Here is a 22,220-nt window from a genome sequence, read left to right as displayed (position 1 = left end):
GGGTTTGCGGCGCAGCGGAGAAAGAGATTTTGGGGGCGGGGTGGTTGCCAAAGGCAGGGACGGCTGGAACGAGCGAGGCGGAGGGGGCGGGGGGGGGGGGGGGGGGGGCGGAGCACGGTCGGATCGCTCTGGACGAAGTGAACGGTCTAGATTCACGGATGGCAGAACGAAAAAAGGCAGGCTACCCTTAGAGTCTTAATAAGTAGTATAGATATAAAAATATTTTAAGTCAACATCAACTATGAAATATTGTAACAAAAATAGAAAAATAAAAGAAAACAATAACAACAACCAAGTACAGAAATGCGAATTAATAAAACCGGTGGCCTGTGTTGGACTTATGTGCTCCCTTAAGGGCTTGTTCGGTTCTACCTCAATCCATATGGATTGAGGGGGATTGAGGGGGTTTCAATCCCTAGTAAGTTAAAATCCCCTCCAATCCGTATCAATCCCCTTCAATCCATATGGATTGAAAATAACCGAACAAGCCCTAAGACGGCGAGGCAGCCCGGGATAGTGGCCTGTGGTGATTGGACGGTGCACACAAGCATAAAGTCCGTACTAACGCTACGATCCTGGAGAGTAGAGGGTCGACGGTGGCAACATAAATAGAGTGGTTGTCGGCGGTGGCGACGACGACGTGAGTGAGGGAGAGGGGGCGGCGGGGACACGACGGGAGGGAGAAACTGGGGGCTGCGGGGTCGTGGAGGACGAAGAGCTGGAGGGACGAATGATGATTCAGATAATATCGTCCATTATATTTGAGTGAGTAAATGAGAAAGGGTTATCGAGCGACCTGAACCATTGGATTTGATGGCGTGTTATGTCTGGGTGCACTTTATTTGGTGGATTTAGTGAAGATTATGGGTATGGAGTGATTTGGTTAGATAGATTTTATAGAGCTTAAACTGGTTGATTATATAGTGGTATAGACAAAAACAATTTTAGGAGAAAACCAGGTGAACTTCCTATATAAAATCTAGTGGGCTGAATGCAGATTGATTGGGCCGGATCCTGAGTTATGTGGTCGAAAACTCTACTTTCACCGAGCTAAATCTAACCAGATTTATTTTTTAAAAATACTAGAACAGATGGCGCCCCTTCGGGCGCCCTATCGGTGAGGTAAAAAGGGATGAATATTTGGTCATGCCATATTAAAATTCAGTAGAGGATTTGATAAATCATTCAGCATAATTAGTGCTTCAAGGATTCAATCTCTCACAAAACAGCAGAGCAACAAAGCAATGATCGGGCGAAGCAATGGAGTTTGATTGTAGTAAGGTACTAAGGTGGGTACCTCATCCTCGGACTCAGAATCAGAACTGCCACTGGATTCTTCCTATTTTTACGAACAAATTATGTTTGAGAAAGAACAGCTATCAAAGGTGCATGAATCAAGAAACAAGTGCAACATATGAATCCACAAATAAATTACATCTTCTGGTTCATCCTCGTCAGAACCACTGTCAAAACTGCTTCTCGCTGTCTTGGTCAGACAGAATAATGAGCCTTCCACTGTCACCTTCTAGATCAAAGATTTGGTGGTTCTCACCGATAACACTATATGTATATCCTGTTCAAACTTTTGGAAAACTTAAAGCGTTCAACATTTAGTAGTTTCATAATTTAAGAATTTAAAAAGACTAACATTGATGTATCAAAAAGACTATGTATACTTATTTCTGGGTGTACTCCATATGAACCGACAAAAGGAGGAAGGACCAAGAAAATATACTCTAGTAAATTATGTACCATTGTTTTCATCTTTTTGTAGGACATGGCTTGCAATATAAGATTTGGTTTATCTTTCAATTTGTTTGGTAAAACAGCACAGTTCATGAGCAGTCAAACTACAATCAGTAATTGCATTCTATCACCCTAAAGTACAAATATTTCTACCTTTTCCTAGTCTGTCTCTTAATAACTGAATTTTTGGAACAGTTCTACAGAATCTGAATCAATGGTACATGACTCGTATAAAAGAAAGCTTATGGCAACACAAAAAATTTCATACAACGTAGAAGAAATCAGAGCACCAAATCAAAGACAGCTGCACGCCAAATTGAACCTTTAATAATAATAAGCGTAAGCTGGAATCATTTAGGAGATGTGGATTTCACTAACCGTGCTGATGTGATCCTCGTGCAGTGCTCCAGGACCAAGACCCTGCTCAGTCTATCTAACTGGGTGTACAGTCTGTTCCAGCACCAAAGCAACACAGGAATTAGCGAGAATATCGAGCGGAGAATATTCCAGTGCAGAATATGATACTGTAAATGAGTGATCCGAGAAATTGTACCTGATTTTAACCTCAGCCAATGCTCTGACACAGAAATTAATACGGTAAGCAACACAAAGGCATTGAACACAGAAATTCCAACGAACATATCCAGCAGACAATGTTCCTTTGATTTTGACATGCTGAACTGACAATTATAGACAACCAAGTTAAGGCAATTTATAGACAAACCTGCCCTGTCAGAAGAGGTGTATCCGACAATGCAGCATGTCGTAGCCATCACAAAAGTTTGACAAGTTCCCGCTGGTCGCTAGAGCAGACAGTTTTCAGGCAAGCATTCAGGAACGTACGACGAATAGCCGCAACAGGTCAAACGAAGAGAATAGCTGCACAGCACAGCTGTGCGGTTACCAGGTCAGCAATGTCCATACAGAAAGGCTAGCGACCAGTTAACTAGTGGCGGTAGCACCAGCTACTACCAAACCCTAGAGTTAAAATCTGGTTCCAGAGCATCTGGTGGTTCGTTTTGCATAACAGACCAACCAAATAGACACCCAACCCGCTCCTGCAACCTTAAACAAGAGACTAAGTACGTTCAACCTAGACCGAACAGGTATTTTTCATTTGGCGGGGGTCAAAAAAATACAAGAGAATCAATGTACTCCTAGAACCCTAAGCAGGAGAGGCTAAGACGACAGCCCCGAGCTCGTCTACCAATTTCAGCTGAGAATCAAAATAGCCCCAGAAGTGGACAGCTTCTTTCCTGAACAGCAGCTTGCCACCTCTTTTCCTCTCTCTGCCATCATGGGGGGGATGGCACCCTCACATGGCCAGAGGAAGAAGAGCCAAAAACACCCCCTCTGTATTCCACTCACCACCTTGAAGAAACAAAATACACAACCATACCATCAAAATGCCATACCATGCCCCCACAATGTCTTTGTCCACAGCTGGTGGAACAAACAGCAGTGGGAGCTGCAGAATGGTGGCAGCTCAAAGAAGAGAGCCATGGTGCTGCTCGTGCTCGTGTTTCCACTAACCCACCACCATCCTTTTTCTTGACCAGGCTCCTGGCGAAAAACAAGCAGATGACCACGAATCTCAGGCCTACGGCTCCCCCGAGCACAATGGATACAGTCGTTGTTGTGTGCTGCCCTGAGATGCACAACATCAAGAGGCAAATCGATTGATGAGGCCAGGGGCACCACGGTCTAATCATGTGGACAATCATACAGGCATATCTCCCGGTAAATCCCCGAAGAAAAGGCAAAAAGGAAATGAACACAACTTTTACCAAAGCTTGAATAGACAGATGCATAAACAAGGTGGCAAAATAGAAACTGCACTACCCTACTACCATATGGTACCCACAGAAAGCGTGAGCCAAGCAATGTGGGTTGAAGGAGGTTCGGTAATGAACATCTCCTAAGCTGACCTAATTAGCTAAAGAAACATGTAGAATGTGGAAGTGGAAGAGGAACGACATGGCATGGCAAACAAACGTATCCATGTCTGTCAATTCATAAACTATGCAGACAAGATAAGAGCGAGACCATGCCACATCTCGATCAAAGTTCCACCTCAACAAAAGAGTCACACCTACCTATGCTACGACATTGCTAAATCTGGCTCAAACATGAAAACAAGGAAAATAATATTCATGACAAATAAAGGCAATCTGAAATTCAAGGATGGGTTACACGACATACCTTGGTATTTTTCTTATCATTCAGAATTGAATTGCCTCCTTTCTTCAATGGAACATAGGAGCTGCTTCGCTGTGTATTTCCTGTACTATAAGATAAATTAGCAGATAACCGGGGTAATAGATAAATTTCAATGGAAACTAAGGAAAACCTTGAAATGGACGCGTCTGATTGGTTACCACCTAATAGTTACATGTTAAAGGGAGTAGAACGACAAATAGATGGCTGGTAGTAGCACAGAACGACAAAGAGAAATAGTAGAAGTACCAAGGGAAGCAATGTCTTGTTCAGGCCTAGACTACATAGGCATGCTTTACATATCGCGAGTATGGTCCTCGCAAGATTGCACGCATATCATAGCTACGACCAGCTACTACCCTAGAAGCACCAAAAGACATAACTTACAGTCAAGCACACAACATAGCGCTGCTCATATCTTACAAGCATAAAACCATACTCCCTGCACAGCAGGGGGGCAAGTTCTAAGAGTAACCTAGATGAACTGGGCTAGTTCCCAAAAGCGATCTTCAGTTCCCAAAAGCGGGTCTCCATAGCTGGTGGCGCTCATGTCCAAAAGCACTGCAACTAAAAAAGGGTATCAATCAATTAACAAGTTTTGGCAAACATTGCAATCTCAAATATAATGTCTACTTTTTTCCCGTAGATCTCGACTGAAGAGGTCTATGAAGGTAATCCATTCGAAACCACTTGACTATCGTTTTTTTGACTTGCTGATGTTTTAGCCTATTGACCTCTTTTCCGAAAACTTGCTAATTTCTATTTTCACCTATATCGGTAGAAGGTTACACCATTTTCTCTTTTATTTATATATTAGTTCAATCAACCACATATGGACCTGTTGTTAGCTTTAGAATGCTTGTTTGAGATATCTGATGACCTGTCAGCTTGCTTTGAATGTCGTTCCTATGCATCACAGTGTTTTAGTTAGCTAAAAGTAGTTATTACTGATCATTGGGCTTTTGATTTGCGTAGTATCAACTGCCTTATATTACATGCAATTGGAACACCTGGAAGCATATATGTTATGAAGTTGTAGGGCAGATTTGGACATACCGCTACTCAGCATCAACGTCTCCAGAACCAGCAACATCGTCATCTCCTGTGTCTTCATCTCTAAAAAGTTTCTTGGCAACCTTGTTGGAAGGTGATGTCCGAGCCCTATGAAAAGTTTGGTCCCATGGCATGCATGCAAAAGTGATGAGATGGTACGGGAATAACAGTCTAGGTAGATTGCTTGGCATGAAGCTAACCTTTTTCCAGTAACACTTTTGTGAGCCTTGTTTGTAGACCCATCTAGCACGCTGTAAGCAGCTCCTGATGGCGCCTGCATGTTAGGCGGAGAAGTGACAATTTCTGTTCCTTGGAGCAGATTGTCTCCCTGATGTGGGGCTGTCTGTATGTTACACTGCAATGAAAAGACATATCTAGGGCTTATTTCTTAGTGTATACAGAAGGAGAACGATGCTTTATATTGTAGGTAGCTATTTTGTTGTACTGAGTACAACAATGAACCTTGGCGATAGATGAAACTTTGTGACTCTCTGGTGTCAGTGACGGCTCGCGGATGAAGGAAGCCTCCCTGTTCTGTGTGACACCTGTCCTTGTCCTACCGCGGAGTTAGCAGCCAGACAAAAAACAGGTTAGAGCCACAAGAGTTGCAGTTGATGGGGATAGGGTGCAGTGAAAAGAGCTGTACTAAAAAAGAAACCTACTAAGTTAGAAGGCGGAAATGCTTGGTCTGTAGATGGGAAAAATGCCTTTAAACTATAATATTACGGCATAAACGGTGGTATGGCCCCTTCCAGTGTAATGTGGTTGAGTCTTTAATATGGGTGGAACATATTCTGAATATCTACCTGAGGTATAATATTGTGGTTGCTTCAAGTAATTTTCCGAGATATACACCAGTTTTGTGTGCAACATGTGCGCAACATATGGTGTTCTGGACAAATGACGCATATTAGCCTCTTTTTAGCATATGTTGAATTTCTGGTGTAGTTTGTGCAGCATGTTTACAGTGTATGAGTTTAGTTCTGTTTTCATATGCACTAATCATTACTCAATTTGACCAGTTTAATATCAATCAGTGTAGGTTCAGCCAATTGTTTAATACTCTTTTTTAGGAAGCTGCCTAGTTTCAGGTGAGCAGACAGCAGAGTGCCAGTTTGTGTCTATTCAGCACACTTTGCAGTCTGTGTCGTTTCAGCTTTAGGTGACCCATCATATACAGGTAGAACGAAACGGAAAGAAACAAGTAGAGGAAACAAACCATTAGTTTCATTTCTAACTTGGCATAAACTAATGTACATAGCTCTACTAAACAGATATGATAAGATGTACCTTGAGAAAGTACGATCGACGATGGCTGTGAGGACGGTGTAGTTGGAAGTATGTTGCCACCATCCATTTCTGCGTTTATAGCATTCACTTGGAAGGAAACATTGCTATAAATAATTGTGCTTTCGGTGAAGCTAACATTCCACTCGAAAGACTTTTCCAGTAGATTTGTAATCTCTTTTGGAATGAAACCGGGTGGATTAGTCGAGATGAGGGTGTCCACATTTTTTTAATGAGCCGCTGCGCCATTCGTCCAAAGAAGATAAACTCGGCGGTGTCAGTATCGTCTTCAGCGGTGAGGGATATCTTGTACCTGCACAGAGTGGTTCGATAGCCAGACATCACAAACCATGAAATCTGTAGACGGCGAAACTCTTAGTTCAATTTAGATCTAAATTTTGTCCTAGACACTAAATGTCTCCTTTAGTTGCCATAGTTTGTTTTAACGACTTTTCTTTTAGCTATATTACCAGAACAAACACACTATGCACAGACTGGCATCTGTTTATCTTACAGATGTACGGAATGCTAATGCGTTGCGCACTAAACTTCACCAAAGTTAAGATACTCTAACTGCATAAGCCATATACTGGACAACCTCCATCATAGCAACTCTTCTTGCTGTAGTTGGAACTCAAGCAGCCATATCTACTATCTACCTGATTGGTAAGCAAACCCTTGCACAGGGCTATTGCCCCTGCTCTAATGCTGTGCATAGCTCAAACGAAATTCTAGGGCATATTTACATCCCTGACATGAGCTGGGTAGTTATGAATCTCTGTACTGCTATTACTGATGGGTTCAAGAATCAAAGCCAAATACGAAATGCGTACGGTGATTTTTACCTCTTTTCTAGTATTCACCTACAAATTGCAATATGCAACTGAAAGGGGTAAAGTTGGTCTGTGTCTATCATGCTTACAGCGTGCTTAATTTAGAACGCGTATGAGCTAACATTTTTAGATCTAAATAGAAGGTGTCTAGCAGGTCCTTAACAAAAACAGGGAGAGACGTATAAGAGCTGACCTTGGGGTAGGCGATCCAATGCTGTCACAGGAACTATTGGTGCACTTGTATGTGTCACCGTGTGGTTTGGTTGTCCTAAGGCATTTTTTGCATGCGTTGTACCACCATGATCTATCAATCTTGAGGATCTTTACGATGACAAGCCATTCCTTCTTCTGTAAACAATGTAACTGAAGTGAACAGCTATGAACCTGTGATAAAACTTAGGATTGAAAGGTTTAGCCGAGTAGTGGTACCTTGTTTTCAAAAGGATGGAGGTACTTAATATCCTTGAGTTTCCTATGTTCAGGCACTGCAATTACTGCACCCTCAGCAGCTGCTTTCCCCTGATCCCAAATGACAGGGTGGTGTTTGGTTTCAGCACTGCTTACCCATGTCAGTTTACGAATGGCACCAATCAGATTTGGTGAGAAAGATGACGGAAAACTGTATGTCTGAAAACCTAGGATGAGTAAGTTACCTAGCTCTGAGAGCGTTTACTTCCGGGACCGGTGCGTTTATGTACCACTTGCATGACGATCCACCCGATAAAGACACATTATCTAAAACACAATGGAACCTTTCAGACGCTCATGCGTATTAGCAGTGCAATAAAAGGGATGTAGTAGACTTACCAGCGTAACTCCTCACGAGAGTGCCAACAAATATTATGATCTGTGGTGAGGATCCACTGTCCCTGTGGATCTGTTCAGCTGGGAAAGCTGTGGCCCGCTCGCCCCAAAGCACAACATCAACGGTTGGCCCAGTATCCCTGTCAGAGTGAAGAACAGCGAGTTTACAAATAAATTGTTCATTGTATCGTGTTAGTTGTGGACATTGCAAAGAAACAAAAGCCATAAACAGTGCGTCTAGAGCGCTATTTCATACTGCCAATTATGTGCGAAGTACGTAAACCACTAAATGCTAGGCCTCAAAATAGCTGTTTGTTTAAATGGCCAATGGCAGATGAAGTTGTCTAGTAATCTTCTATATGAGCAATAGATAATATTAGGCATGGAGGATTGGCCGAGCAGGGAAAATGATCTTTTCTAAGGTACATTGCAATGAAGTATGGTCAACTGAAGACATAGGTAGTTTAAAACCAGTTTTCCTTTACAAGGAAGATGGCATTTTTTATTTCTCACTATGGCCAACCTGTTTGTAGCATAACCCTTGCATGATTTGTGGACATATTCCTGCTGAGTTTTTGGATGCAGATTGACCCCCGCGTGATCTAATGGTGTTCTTCCTGTCTAGGTGCATCTACCCTTCAGCTATTCCCTTGAGCGTATCGACAATTTTGCTAGCGTGGAGAATAAGAAGTGGCAGCCCCCACACGGATGATAATCTGTGGTTTAGGTTCAGGCTATTCACGGGTTCATTGCTATTTTCGTGCAAACAAAATTGTGCAACATACACGTGTGCGGCACCCAAAAGGAATGTATAGCAGGATAGGAATGCAAACGATACCTTGCATTGCTTATAGTGACTGTTCTCTTCATAACCTCAGCCTGTCGTCCCCTTGTGCGCAGCGACGAAACATGGGAGATCACACTGACAACACCGAGCACATCTACAATAGAAACAACGAGGGCATTGGTACTGTATTCATGCTACTTGTAACATGGAAACCACTATGTCTAGAAGGTTACCCATGAAATATTCCTTGTAGTCCACACGCGGTTGCAACTGTTCTATGGGAGTGAGATTATATGTGCAAACCGGAAAAGCAGGGGGGATCTAGAGGACAACCTCAACCGTAGTCCACTTTGTAAAGCTGATCATGTTGCAGTTTTCAACCGGTTTGTAGAATCTGTTAGCTTTCCTGACTAAGAAATACTTCAGGTTGTATACCCCTCCCTCATCAAGCAGCACACTGAACTGTTGGCATAACGGAGGATAGACCTGGGCATGTATGTTGTTTCCCTAACAAAAGGAGGAAACATTTTAAACAACACGCAAGAACTGCATAGAAAATTGTATATCATGTTGTATGAGCTGATGGTTATTATGCATGCACAAGTATTAGACCAGTATAAAGATGCATGTACCTCTTCATCAAGCAAAACAAGATCAGTATGCAGGAGCCTACTGTCATCCTGAGGATCAAGGAATTCCCAAAGCCTAGAGACACGCACACACATGCTGTGAGAGCAGTCTCCAACCATAAGGCTAGGAATGAGTATGTCCCCCATCTGCAGTAAAGAAACAGTGGTCAGTCATTTCCAGCGAAATAAGCAACCAACAAACATTACACTCGATGTTGATAAGGGCAGTATGGCCACCCAAAAAATTATTTAGGATAGGAGAAACATGCCAGGTAAAGTTAGTCCAATATCATTGAGTAGGCATCTACCACGGATGTTGTATGACAAGATCTACTGGAGCATCGAGACATAACGGTTCCCCTTTGTAAACTTGCCACACCTAGTGCTTGCATGCCGGTCGGCTGCTAGACGAACGGTATAGGAGCCAAAAAAATTGTTTTGGTGGGGAAGCAGTTGTACAACAGAATAGGTACGATAACTAAACGCGTTGCTGGTATACACATTTTTATTTTACATATTGGTTATGTACAAGTCTGAGTCGATAATGCCCTAAGAAGTCTGCAGGGGGTCCGCATCTACGGCCCGTAGCACTTCCCGGTAAACAACGTTTCGAGTCTGTGATCCGCAAGAACCATCAGGATTTTCAATCAAAATTCTAAGACCGCTTCTAGATGTAACCCTTGAAACAGCGACGTAAAGCTGGCCATGCGTAAACACAGGTCTGTCAAGGTAGAGGCCAACCGTTGAGAGGGTCTGACCCTGGCTCTTATTAATCGTCATGGCATAGCATATCCGTACTGGAAACTGTCTTCTTTGCAATGTGAAGGGCCATTTGGCGTCGGTAGTGTTAAGCGCAATCCTCGGTATGAAAACCTCTTCTCCGACTCCGGAGGGCGTTAGCACTACGCATTTAAGAATACGATGGCTGATCTCAGTTACAAGCATCCTTGTTCCGTTACAGAGCCCCGCAGTCTGGTTCAAGTTACGTAGCAGCATGACAGTAACGCCTTTTTTAGCACAAGTTTGTGGCAAGGGAAATTTGCTGCATTAATAGAGTTTAGGAACTCAGTAGGATACAACATGTCAAAATCAGGTATGCGTTCAGACGCCTTTGAGATCGTGTCACAACTAAGGCATTGAACACCATGTCCAGGGAGCATTGAGACAATGTAATTGTTTATTTTATCAGCCGTAAGGTTATTAGGACATACAATGGCACGTGTAGCTAGGTATGTAGGGTCCATATATCTCTCTAACAAATCTGGGTAGACCTCGGATATGAGGGCCGCAGCAGCATCACCATCTGTGCGTATCAATAAATCTTCAGGAATCGTAACCCATGTAGGTTCGGACTCGTCTCCTCTTGTCATGGCTGGCAAAGCACCATCGCCGATATCTAAGACCCATTTGCTAAATTGTTCCAAGTCCGCGTGTTCCTTCCCATGTAAAGACGGGTTGGAGAGCCTCATATTTGTTCGTAGTTTCAAAACAGTTGCATGCTGCCACAACGGTGAGCTGGTAATCGATGCGTTCACTATGGCAGACCGTGAGCCTTTGCGCACCACAGGTAGAATCTGGCGAAAGTCTCCTCCAAGCACAATAGGTTTGCCACCAAATGGGATGTTCGCATTTTCCGCTCTATGTTCCGAAAGAATATCACACATAGTCCTGTCTAGGGCCTCAAAGCAATGCCTATGGGTCATCGGCGCCTCATCCCATATGACAAGAGAAGTCCGTTGTATAAGTTCAGACAGCATGGTACCTCTCTTGACACCACATACACCTCTCTCATCTAGATCAAATGGTATTTTGAAACGTGAATGAGCAGTACGGCCTTTTGGTAATAGCAGCGAAGCCACGCCAGAGGAGGCCACAGCAAGCACAATTTTTTGCCGGGACCTCAAATGTGTGAGTATAGCGTTCCACAAGAAAGTTTTACCCGTCCCACCATGCCCACATACGAAAAATATGCCCGGCGAGCAAGACAGCGCAGATTCAGTCAGCTTTTTGAAAATGAACCGTTGGTCAGCATTCAACTGCGAGACAGCAACGGCGGCATGGGCACGCCATAGCACTGGTTCAGACCTCAGTTCGTCGTTTATCAGCCGGTTGCCAAACACTTCGTCACCACAGGCCGATAAGATTGGCAGGTCATAATCAACTATGTTGGCACCACTGTTAGCAAACGTGTCTGCTAGTTTCCTCAAAAGCAACGTAAGGAGTTGTTCATGTGGAGCTGTGTAGCGCGGGTTGCCGAGAGCTTCTCTAAGTCCATGGTGTATGTCATCGGTGAAGTAGATCCAATATTTGTCAAACAAAGCACGAACATTGCAAACAGGACAATGAACGACAATGGTAACGAACAGATGCCGAAGCTGAAATGACGAGGCAGACACTACTGCCTCATCAAATAGAAGGTTCCACTCGTTGTCGCCTTCGAGCAAACCACGTGCTTCGCACGCCTCTCTGAACGTCTCGTACACAGTATCCTGGAAGGTCCTTACATCAACGAAGCTCGTTGCACCGGAAACAAACATCAAGAGCATGCGTAGATAGTATAGCTCCCCAGCTGTTGGGTGCACGTAGTACATGCGACCAATCTTGGCAGACGTCAACCTCCTTCTTCGCCAACACCTAGTAGAAATGTCCCACGACCACTCTTTTGGGAAATCACAATAAGTGAGGTGATGTGCATCACCATATTTCAAGTTTATTTGAAACCATTCAGTTAACATTGTCTTCTTCGCTGCACGGCTCAAAAGCAGCGCTTGTAGGTCTGTCCCAGGCTCGTATTGTACAATGTTTTTTCCAGGTAAGTGTACCGCCAGGCGTTCCACGGAAGGAATTCTAAAGTGAATGTCGAATTCGAAGATTCACCATAGAGCCTCACATGTTGATAGGTATCTGGCATCTATGTATTCGCGGATCTCATTTGGCGGGGCTATTTGACGACCTGGAGATGCATTAGCTGTGTTCGCAGTCAACTCAAAATATATCTTGGCTCGATCACTTCCCTTGGTAACATATTTAAACAAGTACTTGATCATGTGTGTTTTGTTACACCACTCGACATTAATATGTGCATTGTATTTTTTAAGCAGATGCATGTTGTACGGCACTACGCTCCTATTGTCCAATTTTATTCCACCTTTTTACTACGAACCGGTAGTTGTTTCGTCTTCTGTAAAGGGTATAGCCAAAAGCGTCGATGACAGTCTCGTCTTGGTACGTCTTAGGGAATTTCTTAGAGCATCTGTCATTTTTCATGCATGGACACCGCCTGTTGTAATCACCGCATGGACCATGTATCATGAATTCATCAACGAGAGCATAGCCCAAGGGGTCAATGACAACGTCAGGTATCTCAGCACATATGAAAGCGTCAATGGCACAGGCTTCTGTCTCTGAACGACCACCAAGCAGCCATAGAAGACAGTGTATGTGTGGTAGGCCCCTTTTTGGAATTCTACGGTGTAAATCACTGCATAGGACGGACTATAGGTGAGAGCATGCAAAGCAATACTAAGGAACCACTCAATGTGTCAAGCTAAAATGAAGCTCACCAGCGCGGATGGGACCAAAAATTTTATTTTCTCTAATGTCTGCTATGAATTCATCGACCTTCATATGGAACACCCTTACAACGATATCGGAACGATCGCATGGCTGCTGACCAGGCTCGAAGCGAAGGGCATCGACTATCTCCTTCCATTTAGGGTTGCATGTGAAGGTGACGAAGAGATCTGGTGGGCCGTATACTCTGCAGATGGCCATCGCGTCCTGGTAGTTCATCACATGGTACCTTCGGCCGCCCGTAAAAGATGCAGGCACAATAACTCTTGCCCCAACCGAGTCAGCACTGGTGAGACCCTTGCCAATGGCATCGGTTATTCCCTGTACGGATTCACAACGCAATTCTTTTTGGTGGTCCGCTATGAACTGCAATCGAGACGCCTCGATCGTAGAATACGCATCGACAGCTAGCTGGTTGCTTAGCCTACCATAGCAAGTGAATGGGTTCGGTTCGTTGAGCCTATAGTGTGAACGATGTCTAACAAATTCAAGCATCGTAACATACTTGCGGCATGCGACATCACCTTCTCCCACGTCAGCGTATTTTATTCCAAGATGATATCCACGATCACCGTAAGGGAAAAGCAGCGGGTACTGCAAGGCCATGTACGACGGGTGCAAGCACGAAACATGTTTGAGGCCACCGTCTCTAGCGTGCACGAGGACATCATACTTGTATTGTGAAGATAAGCAATCACCCACTATTATAGCAGCGAGCTCACCATTGGCTGGTAAGTTGTATTGTGCGTCATGACGTGTGTTACAGCCTAACAACCGCAACGTCACCTTTTGGTCGCCCTCTTCGTGTAAACGTTCTTTAGCAAAGCGAAATGCCGCGACCAGCTTGTTATGCTCATCTAGCATGTTAAGTAATAAACGGGCCACCTCTGGATCCGAACGATCATGGACATCAGCTTCATTCTCAAACATGCCCAACCTATTTTGCACCTCATGTTCAGTGTCATATATGTAAAGCTGCGCAAATTGTGGGCGCAATCCATGACTGGGCAGTAGCGAGCCAATGCGATGGTGTACGACGCCATTGATTTTGAAAACATAAGGTGCAGTACCGTTATTTATCGATCGATCAACGACAACACCTAGTGAGGTAAACGCGAAAAGGGAATTGTATGAGCGGATTTGCCTAAGGAACCTTCTTGCACGACTATCACCATCGAATCGCAGTAGGTCACATAAGGGTGCCGGTGGACATTTGTAAGGCTCCAAAACAATCTTACCTCCTCTGCAACAAAGATTGTACACAAGCCTGCGCTGCGAAACAGCAGACAAACTTTTGACCCGTTCCTGAAACCAGAAAACGGCGCCACAATGTGGGCACTCGTCTGATGGGCCACCATAGTATGAGCGATCTTTGTAGGTCTCTACAGGCAAAGATGTGTAAATGTTGTATGGACAACTTTAGAAGTCTGTAGAGAAAATAAACCAGGTGGCACACAAGCATCTTTAAGCAGCTCGACGTATGATCGTTCAAGAGGCGGTGAGGCTGCATCCGCGCTAACTATAAGTAGGAAGTCGAGCATAAATTCATATAATTTTGTTTACGCGCACCACGCACGAAACCTAATGATTATTTTGAAAACATACACGATAGGGGAAAACCGTTGTTTGCACATCCTCGTTCAGCAGACGCAACCGTACGACGCATCCTCTGTTTGCGGTGGTGTCTGTTAGCGGTGGCAACCGCTGTAGGAAAGTCGAGTAAGGACTTGTCGCCTACAAACGGCGTGGACACGCATCTTAGTATGTGCATAGAGCTGTAGTAGATATAAGCAGCATGAAAAGGTTGACAGCCACTAACCTGGCCGCTTTTGACGAACCTGCTGAGAGGACAACGAAATCGCATAACGCGACGCATGTGCCGGCGCTGAAGCGGATGGCTGATCAAGTGTGTTCATGGGTTCGATAGTAGCTGTTCAAAGACATAATGAATGCCTGGTTGTTTATGCGAAAGGGAAAGAGACAGATTGCCTTAAATAAAGGCTATATTCAACCAAAAGAGCGCACAATATTAGTGCAGACTTTGCGAAAACGCAGAACGTTGGGCACTGGAAGGGAAGATATCATAGGTATTGCATGTTAGTCACTCTGATCCTCCAAACATTTTGGAGTGTCGGATTCAGTCTATGGTCCATCATTTGTTCACGACATTGGTGATACAGTTGAGAAAGACATATTTGAGAAGTCAAGTTAATTTGTATTCTAACATGTTGGTTAAGCCATATTTTCTGTGATGAACCAAATCCTAGGCTTGGGGATAGCCTAGATAACTCTGTTTCTCCCCAAAAAAGTATAGTTCCAAGAAACGGATGTGCGACATAATGATATCTAAGGAAGTGACACATGACCAAAACAGGATCATATGGAAGGGAAGGTAATGCAGCTATGTCTCTAAGAGAAAGAAGGCAGCAAGAGCGGCAATAGAACCTATGAGAAAGCTGCAAGCACACTGACTCTAAAGCGTATACAGAGCCTGAGAACAGAAGTATGCACCAATGTCTTATAATATGAGTTCCCAGGTATTGCATGTTAATACCTCCAAACATTTTGGAGTGTCGGATTCAGTCTATGATTCATTTTGGAGTGTCTGATCCTCCAAACATTTTGGAGCGTCGGATTCAGTCTACTACCCCTGTTAGAAAGAAGGCAATGGGGTGAATAACTGAAAATTGGTTCAGGCAAACAGAAACGATAACCAGCTTTTGCAGTCAACTTTTGGATGCCATAAACTCTAATCTAGGAGGTTTGGGTCTATGAATTCTACAGAGACTTGATAGACCCTGGACTAATGACAAGCTCTGTTACTGGTGATTGTCCAGCTCTTAATCAAACTATGGAGAAAGGGCTGACTGAAGAAAGGGGGAGCAATTATCTGTTGAAGATTCAGAAAAGGCTGAAATATCTACCCTTGATATTTACTCTCCTTGCCATGACCAACCTGGGATCGGATGAAGATTGGGATGAAGTGCTGGCAGGGGTATTCAGATTGGTGCATCCCTGAAATATCACCTGCACAAAAATCCTGCACAGTGCACCTAATCTGAAAAATTAAAGATAGTCTATCCATTTATGCCTGTATCTATGTCTGTATCCAGTGAAATGGGCGACATAATGATATCTAAGGAAGTCTTGTATTCATGAGCGAGTTTAATAAGGAACTTTGGCCTGGTGTTATGAAGATTTAGGAGATACGGGCGCCTAAACTACCCCTGTCAGAAAGAAGGCAATGGGGTGAATAACTGAAAATTGGTTCAGGCAAACAGAAATGGTAACCAGATTTTGCAGTCAACTTTTGGATGCCATAACCTCTAATCTAGGAGGTTTGGGTCCATGGAATGTATAGAGACTTGGTAGACCTTGGACTAATGACAAGCTCTGTCACTGGTGATTGCCCTGTTCTTAATCAAATTATGGAGAAAGGGCTGACCGAAGAAAGGGGGAGCAGCTATCTGTTGAAGATTCAGAAAAGGCTGAAATATCTATCCTTGATATTTACTCTCCTTGCCATGGCCAACCTGGGATCGGATGAAGATTGGGATGAAGTGCTGGCAGGGGTATTCAGATTGGTGCATCCCTGAAATACCGCCTGTGCAAACATCTTGTACAGTGCCTAGGAATTGAGAAGAATTGGAAACTAATTCAGATTGGAGCCTCTGAGGATTGTTTAAATGATTTTACTACTAAAGGGCCCGACTGGTGCCTAGGAATTGAAAAGAATTGGAAACTAATTCCACAGTCAGGTTGTTTGGGTGCCATGAAGGATAGAAATGATTCCACTTTGTATACTAATCCAACAGAATGTGATTCTTCTCTTCACCTGTTAAATGTCTATATCTGTAATTGAGTTTTGACTCATTCAGTTATGTGCTCCTCCCCATCTCTCCCTTGGAGAGAAACAGTAAATGAATCCATGAGGAAAATGATTAGACCATCTAGATCCTTGCTGATTATTAATGTGAAGCCTTCAATTGCTTACGACTCTCTTGCCTGGCCATGCAGCGTGAGGACAGTTTCCACAAACACAAGAATCTACTCCATGAGCACAATGGCACAACTGGTGCCATGGTTGCTACCCTGCTTCCTGCTGCTTCTACTCTTCTGCTTGTTTAGATATTATCATTTAGGGCAAACTTCCAAATGGCACCCTGAACACAAAATCGAAAATTTGTTTGGCTGGACTCAGATTCAATTTAGAATCAAATTTTGAAACATTTCTTAGAAATTGGTTACAATGGTGCTGTACGACCTGGGCTGTTTCTATTTTTGGGGCCAGAGGTGTGTAAAAGCGCTCATTTTCTAATGACAAGCTCTGTTACTGGTGATCGCCCTGTTCTTAATCAAATTATGGAGAAAGGGCTGACTGAAGAAAGGGGGAGCAGTTATCTGTTGAAGATTCAGAAAAGGCTGTTCTTCATGGACATCAATAATTTCTGGTTTCGCAATGCATGGGCTGTCAGTTGAGGCACTTGAGCTGTTTGCAGAGATGAGAAGAGCAGGGATTAAGCCCAACAGAATCACCTTCTTGAGTGTCATATTAACTTCATTAAATCTCCTAGCCAAAAATGGTGAATTATTGCACTCTTTTACTTTTTTATCTTCCATGTAAAGACAGAAAATTGGAATGTATTGTTTCTTGGCAACTAAATAGATTGTCATAAATCATATGCCTGCGGTTCCATATTTGTTACTCAATGGTACCATTATGCCATGTCAGTTTGTTTTCTTTTTATGTCCTGATAATAAGCCTGGAAGGCATGCTGTATTTCTTCACTGGTTTCTACTTTCTAGCTTCAAAATTATAGTTTCGCTCAGTACAACTGTTTGTTAGCCCTTTTACATATCTTATGATCCTTTGCAGTTGCAGGAAGCAGGTGAAGTGAACCTCATGTCCAGTTCTTGCTCAGTGAAATGTGAAAAACTATCTACGCATGCAAGCAGAAGAGGAAGTAGCGGTAAAATGTGTAGGAAAAAATGAATCACGACACCACCCTGTTTCTCCCCAAAAAAAGCAGAGTTGTAAGAAACTGATGTGCACCTAATCTGGAAAAATGCAGACAATCTATCCATGGACACCAAAGCAACATTTAAAAGAGAGCAATGGTGGAAGGAGTGGCTCACCTCGAATAGCTGCAGAAGAGACTGAGAGGACAGCCTGAGGACGTGCGTGTGTCTGCCCTTTTGGTACGTAGCAGATCTACAAGAGCAACATACACTATGAGCTAACACACATGATGCAATGAAGGAACCGAAACAACAGAAAGTAGCGTCCGAAGAAAGGAACGGACGACGGCGACGAAGTCGAGGATGAGAAAAGCGCTTCCGCCGGGTACCAGGACGACGGAAAGAGGAAGACAACAGCGAAGGGGCTCTATATATTACCTAGCAGCGGGATGGGCGCTATGGTCAAGTACAGAAGAACAGCGAGCCGACGCTGCTGGAAAAGCACAGGCGATGGAGGCAAGGCAACGCGCGGATGTGTGGGATTTGTAAATCCGGTGAACAGCCCCTCACCTAACGTCATGGGCATAGGCAGCGGAGGACAGCGACGCGCGTCGAGCTCCACAGGGGATCTACAGTACCGGCTAACCTGGCTAACGGCGACGGCGAATTTGGACACCCTAGATCTACAGCGGCGCACCGGCCCGTACCCTGGTGGCGCTGCTGGAGAAGCGGAGGCGGCACACTCACCTGGCTAACGGCGAAGCGCCAGCTGCAGCCCCGCGCCGTCCTTGGGCCGCGTCGCTCCGTCGTGGCAGATCCGGTCGCCCGCGCCGCTCGTCGAAGACCCGGTCCGAGCCGTCCAGATCGCGGCACGACCCTCGGGGCAGCCGTGGACCTCCATGCCCTCTGCCCACCGCCACGACGGTCGTCCTCGCGCGCGGACGCCGATGCGTCGCCGCTGGAGGCCGTGTCGCAGAGAGGACACGCACGCTTCGCGTACGACCGCTCACTGGTGGAGAGAGTCGCGGTTGGAAGCCGTCGCACGGAGTCACTGGTGGAGAGAAGACGGCTCAATCGCGGTGTCGTGCCCAGCCGCGCCCACTGCGGGCCCACATGTACCGTGACGCACGCGTCGGTGCGTAGGCGACAGAGGTCGCGTGAAACGCTCTCCGAGCAGCAATACCGTGTATCTTTTAACTAGAGGTAATATGTAATAATTGTATTTTTATATTTTTAATATAAAAACATTGTTCTAATAATATAATGAAATTCATCAAATTTATACGTATTACTATATCTTTGTAATATCTGGTTAAGCCTATTAATTTAATTCATTAGAAAACGAGAAGTGTGATACTCTCTCTCTCTCCTAAAATAAATAACATACACCACGTTTTAATAACCCAAGTAATTTTAAATTCGATTAGTATTTTTAGAATTAGTATTAACAGTTGCAAATCTAAACATGTTATCATAAAAAAAAATATAGCGTAATTAATCTATCAGTAACTATCGAGTACTGTTAACATACACTACTATTTTTTGTATCTTTAGTCAAGCATAAAGTTGGTCGATTTTTCGTAATGTTATTATATGATGATTGGCGGAGTGGGAGGAGAACGAGACAAGAGCAGCAGTAGCAGTAACAGTAGCAGTTTTCAGTTCCCATCGCTGCTCTGCTTGGACTCTGTGTCTTGGAGGCTTGGAGCACGTCGTGCCAGCCTGCCAGGACTGTGTGTGCTACTGGGACTACTGACGCTGATAGACAGATACTGGTAACCGCGCTACACCGGTCCAGGGGGGGGGGGGGGGGGGGGGGGGGGGTTCTACAACGTGGAACGGAACGGCATGATTAGTAGAAGCTTCCGATTCGGCGTGCGTGTGCTGTTTTTCTACAGTATATGATGGGTTTGAGGCTTCTAGAAGCCCGGCCGGAGAGAATCCGACTTGCTGCAGCTGTCCTCTGCATTATCGACTGCGTATAAAATCTTCGCTCCCTGTCACGCAAGTACAGGCTAGCAGAAACTGGACATGGAGGAGAGCTAATCGAATTCTAAACCCTAAACATATATGGGGTTGCAACCTCCCAAACAAAATCAAATTCTTCGGTTGGTTCGTTAATTTGATAGGGTAGACTCCAACGCCGGTCGCCGGTCCTAAGTTTTTACGGGCCTAACTAAGCTAGAGCAAAACTGGTTGGCAAACAGGGCCATGCTGTGAAGAGAACGTACGCGACCAATAATTAGCAAGAAGCGTCCAGTTCAGCTTCTGCCTGCTGCATGCACCCGTGTCCCCATATCATGCGAGCTTCTAGAATGCTCGTTACTTAGGGAAATGGAAGACTTGGGTCTTGGGCTTGCTTTTTTTTACGTGCGTGCACGATCCAACTGAGCGAGATCGATCCCAGCTTAGATTTGCGATGGAGCCTCAGTTATGCAGAATAATATAGTACTATATTTTTTATATCACATTGTTTGGTTAAAAAAAAACTTTTCGTGAAAATGAGCTGGTATGTGTTTATTTTAGAACACATGCCCCAATGTAGGACGACGCGGGGTAAGTGGGCAACCATCGGTTGACGGGTACATAGATGCCACACCCACACACATAAATCTTACATTTGCCTTGCACATCCATTCCATCTTCATCAAACGATGAGCAACGATCATCCATAGATGTAGCCAACCACACAATCTTTGATCATTGCCCATATCATGAAGTTCCTCCATCGTTCTCCATGAATGATAAGATTCACTTTCATGTTGCCATGTGGTTTTACTGGTTCAACGACTGCAACTTTGCATGCTCTTCATCATTGGCTTGGTTCATCGGCGCCAACGCTTGCTCAAACTTCATCGCCACGCGATCCATCGCTCCAAAGTCTTTGACTTGTCCTTCACACTTGCAACTCGGTCCAACACAACCAAAACATGTCTCTTGGTCTTCTTCGTATAGCCACATGATACCATGTCATGTCTCATATGCACCGAGCTCTTTCATCACATTAGCTGACCACTTGCAACAAATTCAAGCCATTTCACCACCGTGGTTCATGTTGCTCGTACTAGTGTACTTGTAGATTAGCCACATGTATGTCTTAACAAAACACATGCTAGTTCATCTAGGTTGTGACTCAATTACCAAAATCAAACTGTGCCCTTTCATCCGGTACTGAACCTAGAGCTAGGGTTGTTGGGCGTCCGGCCAAGCAGCAAAAGCGCATATGGTCGCGGGTGGCTGTCCTAGTTGCCCAAAAGCACATAATGTCGACTTTTTTGGGTTTTAGAAAAGCAAAAAATAGATTGTTAAGTCCAACCAAAGTGAGTCTATATTAACCAAAAACACCTTCTAAAATGCAATTTCTGATTCCTATCCTTTTAGTTAGCCTTTTGTTTTTTTAAAGAAAAAACAGCCTCCAAAAGCTCAATCACTACAGGAAAATGACCAGTTTCCGACGGCCTAAACCGTCGGAAATAAGTTCTGAACCGTCGGAAATAGTTACTTCCGACGGCTTAAGACGGGTCCCGTCGGAAGTAATGCCGTAGGGGATACCCAGTCGGAAGTGTCAGCGTTTCCGACGGGGCCGTCGGAAGTAAACTTATTTCCGACGGCCAGGGTAGCGCCGTCGGAAATAAAGCGAGGTGGGCCCCGCAGACGGCCGGCCGCCGGCGCCTGACGCCGTCACAGCTTAGTTCCGACGGGGCCATCGGAAATAAGCGGCCGTCGGAAATAATTAAAAAACAGAGAAACAGAATTTGTCTGCTTTTTGTTTTACAAACAATCACACAGATTCAATCTGTACACAATATCCAGTTTTCATCCAGAATCACATACAATACCACATGAAACACACAATAACACAAGTTCACAAGTTAAAGCACAAGTTCACAAGTTAAAGCACAAATTCACAATGTTCACAAGTTCACAAGTTCACATGTTCAGAAGTTCACAATAACACAAGTTCCCAATACCACAAGTTCACAAGTCCATAGTACGAGAAAAACACAAGCAGACAGGCTACTCAAAATGGAGGAGGTTGATCAAATGGATGTGGTTGATTTGATCCGCTAGCTCCTCCACTGTTTAGAAGACCGTCCACAAAAGAAGCGACCGCATCTTCAGAGTCCTCATTTCCCGGAGTTAGCAAGTTTCCTGGAGGGACCTACAACATTCAAAAAAATGTTAGTAGTTAAATTCTTGTTATGCAACGTCAAAAGAAAAAGTCAAGTAATATAACCTGAGGTGCAGGTGTGGCCCAACTAAATTGTGGAGTCGGTACAAACTGCGGGATAGGTGGAGGAGGTGGCATAGTCATCGCTGAAAAATCTGGAC

At 44.3% G+C, this 22,220-nt stretch overlaps 1 pseudogene; it reads right to left on the bottom strand.

Annotated features, from left to right (window-relative positions):
• Positions 1–4,472: 4,472 nt before the first annotated feature.
• On the bottom strand, positions 4,473–9,093 carry LOC103634883 (uncharacterized; annotated as a pseudogene).
• Positions 9,094–22,220: the final 13,127 nt, after the last annotated feature.

Source organism: Zea mays, chromosome 8, assembly GCF_902167145.1.
Source record: "Zea mays cultivar B73 chromosome 8, Zm-B73-REFERENCE-NAM-5.0, whole genome shotgun sequence".
Taxonomy (NCBI): Eukaryota; Viridiplantae; Streptophyta; class Magnoliopsida; order Poales; family Poaceae; genus Zea; species Zea mays.
Note: the sequence above shows the minus strand (reverse complement) of the source record. Positions and strands in the feature narration are given on the sequence as shown.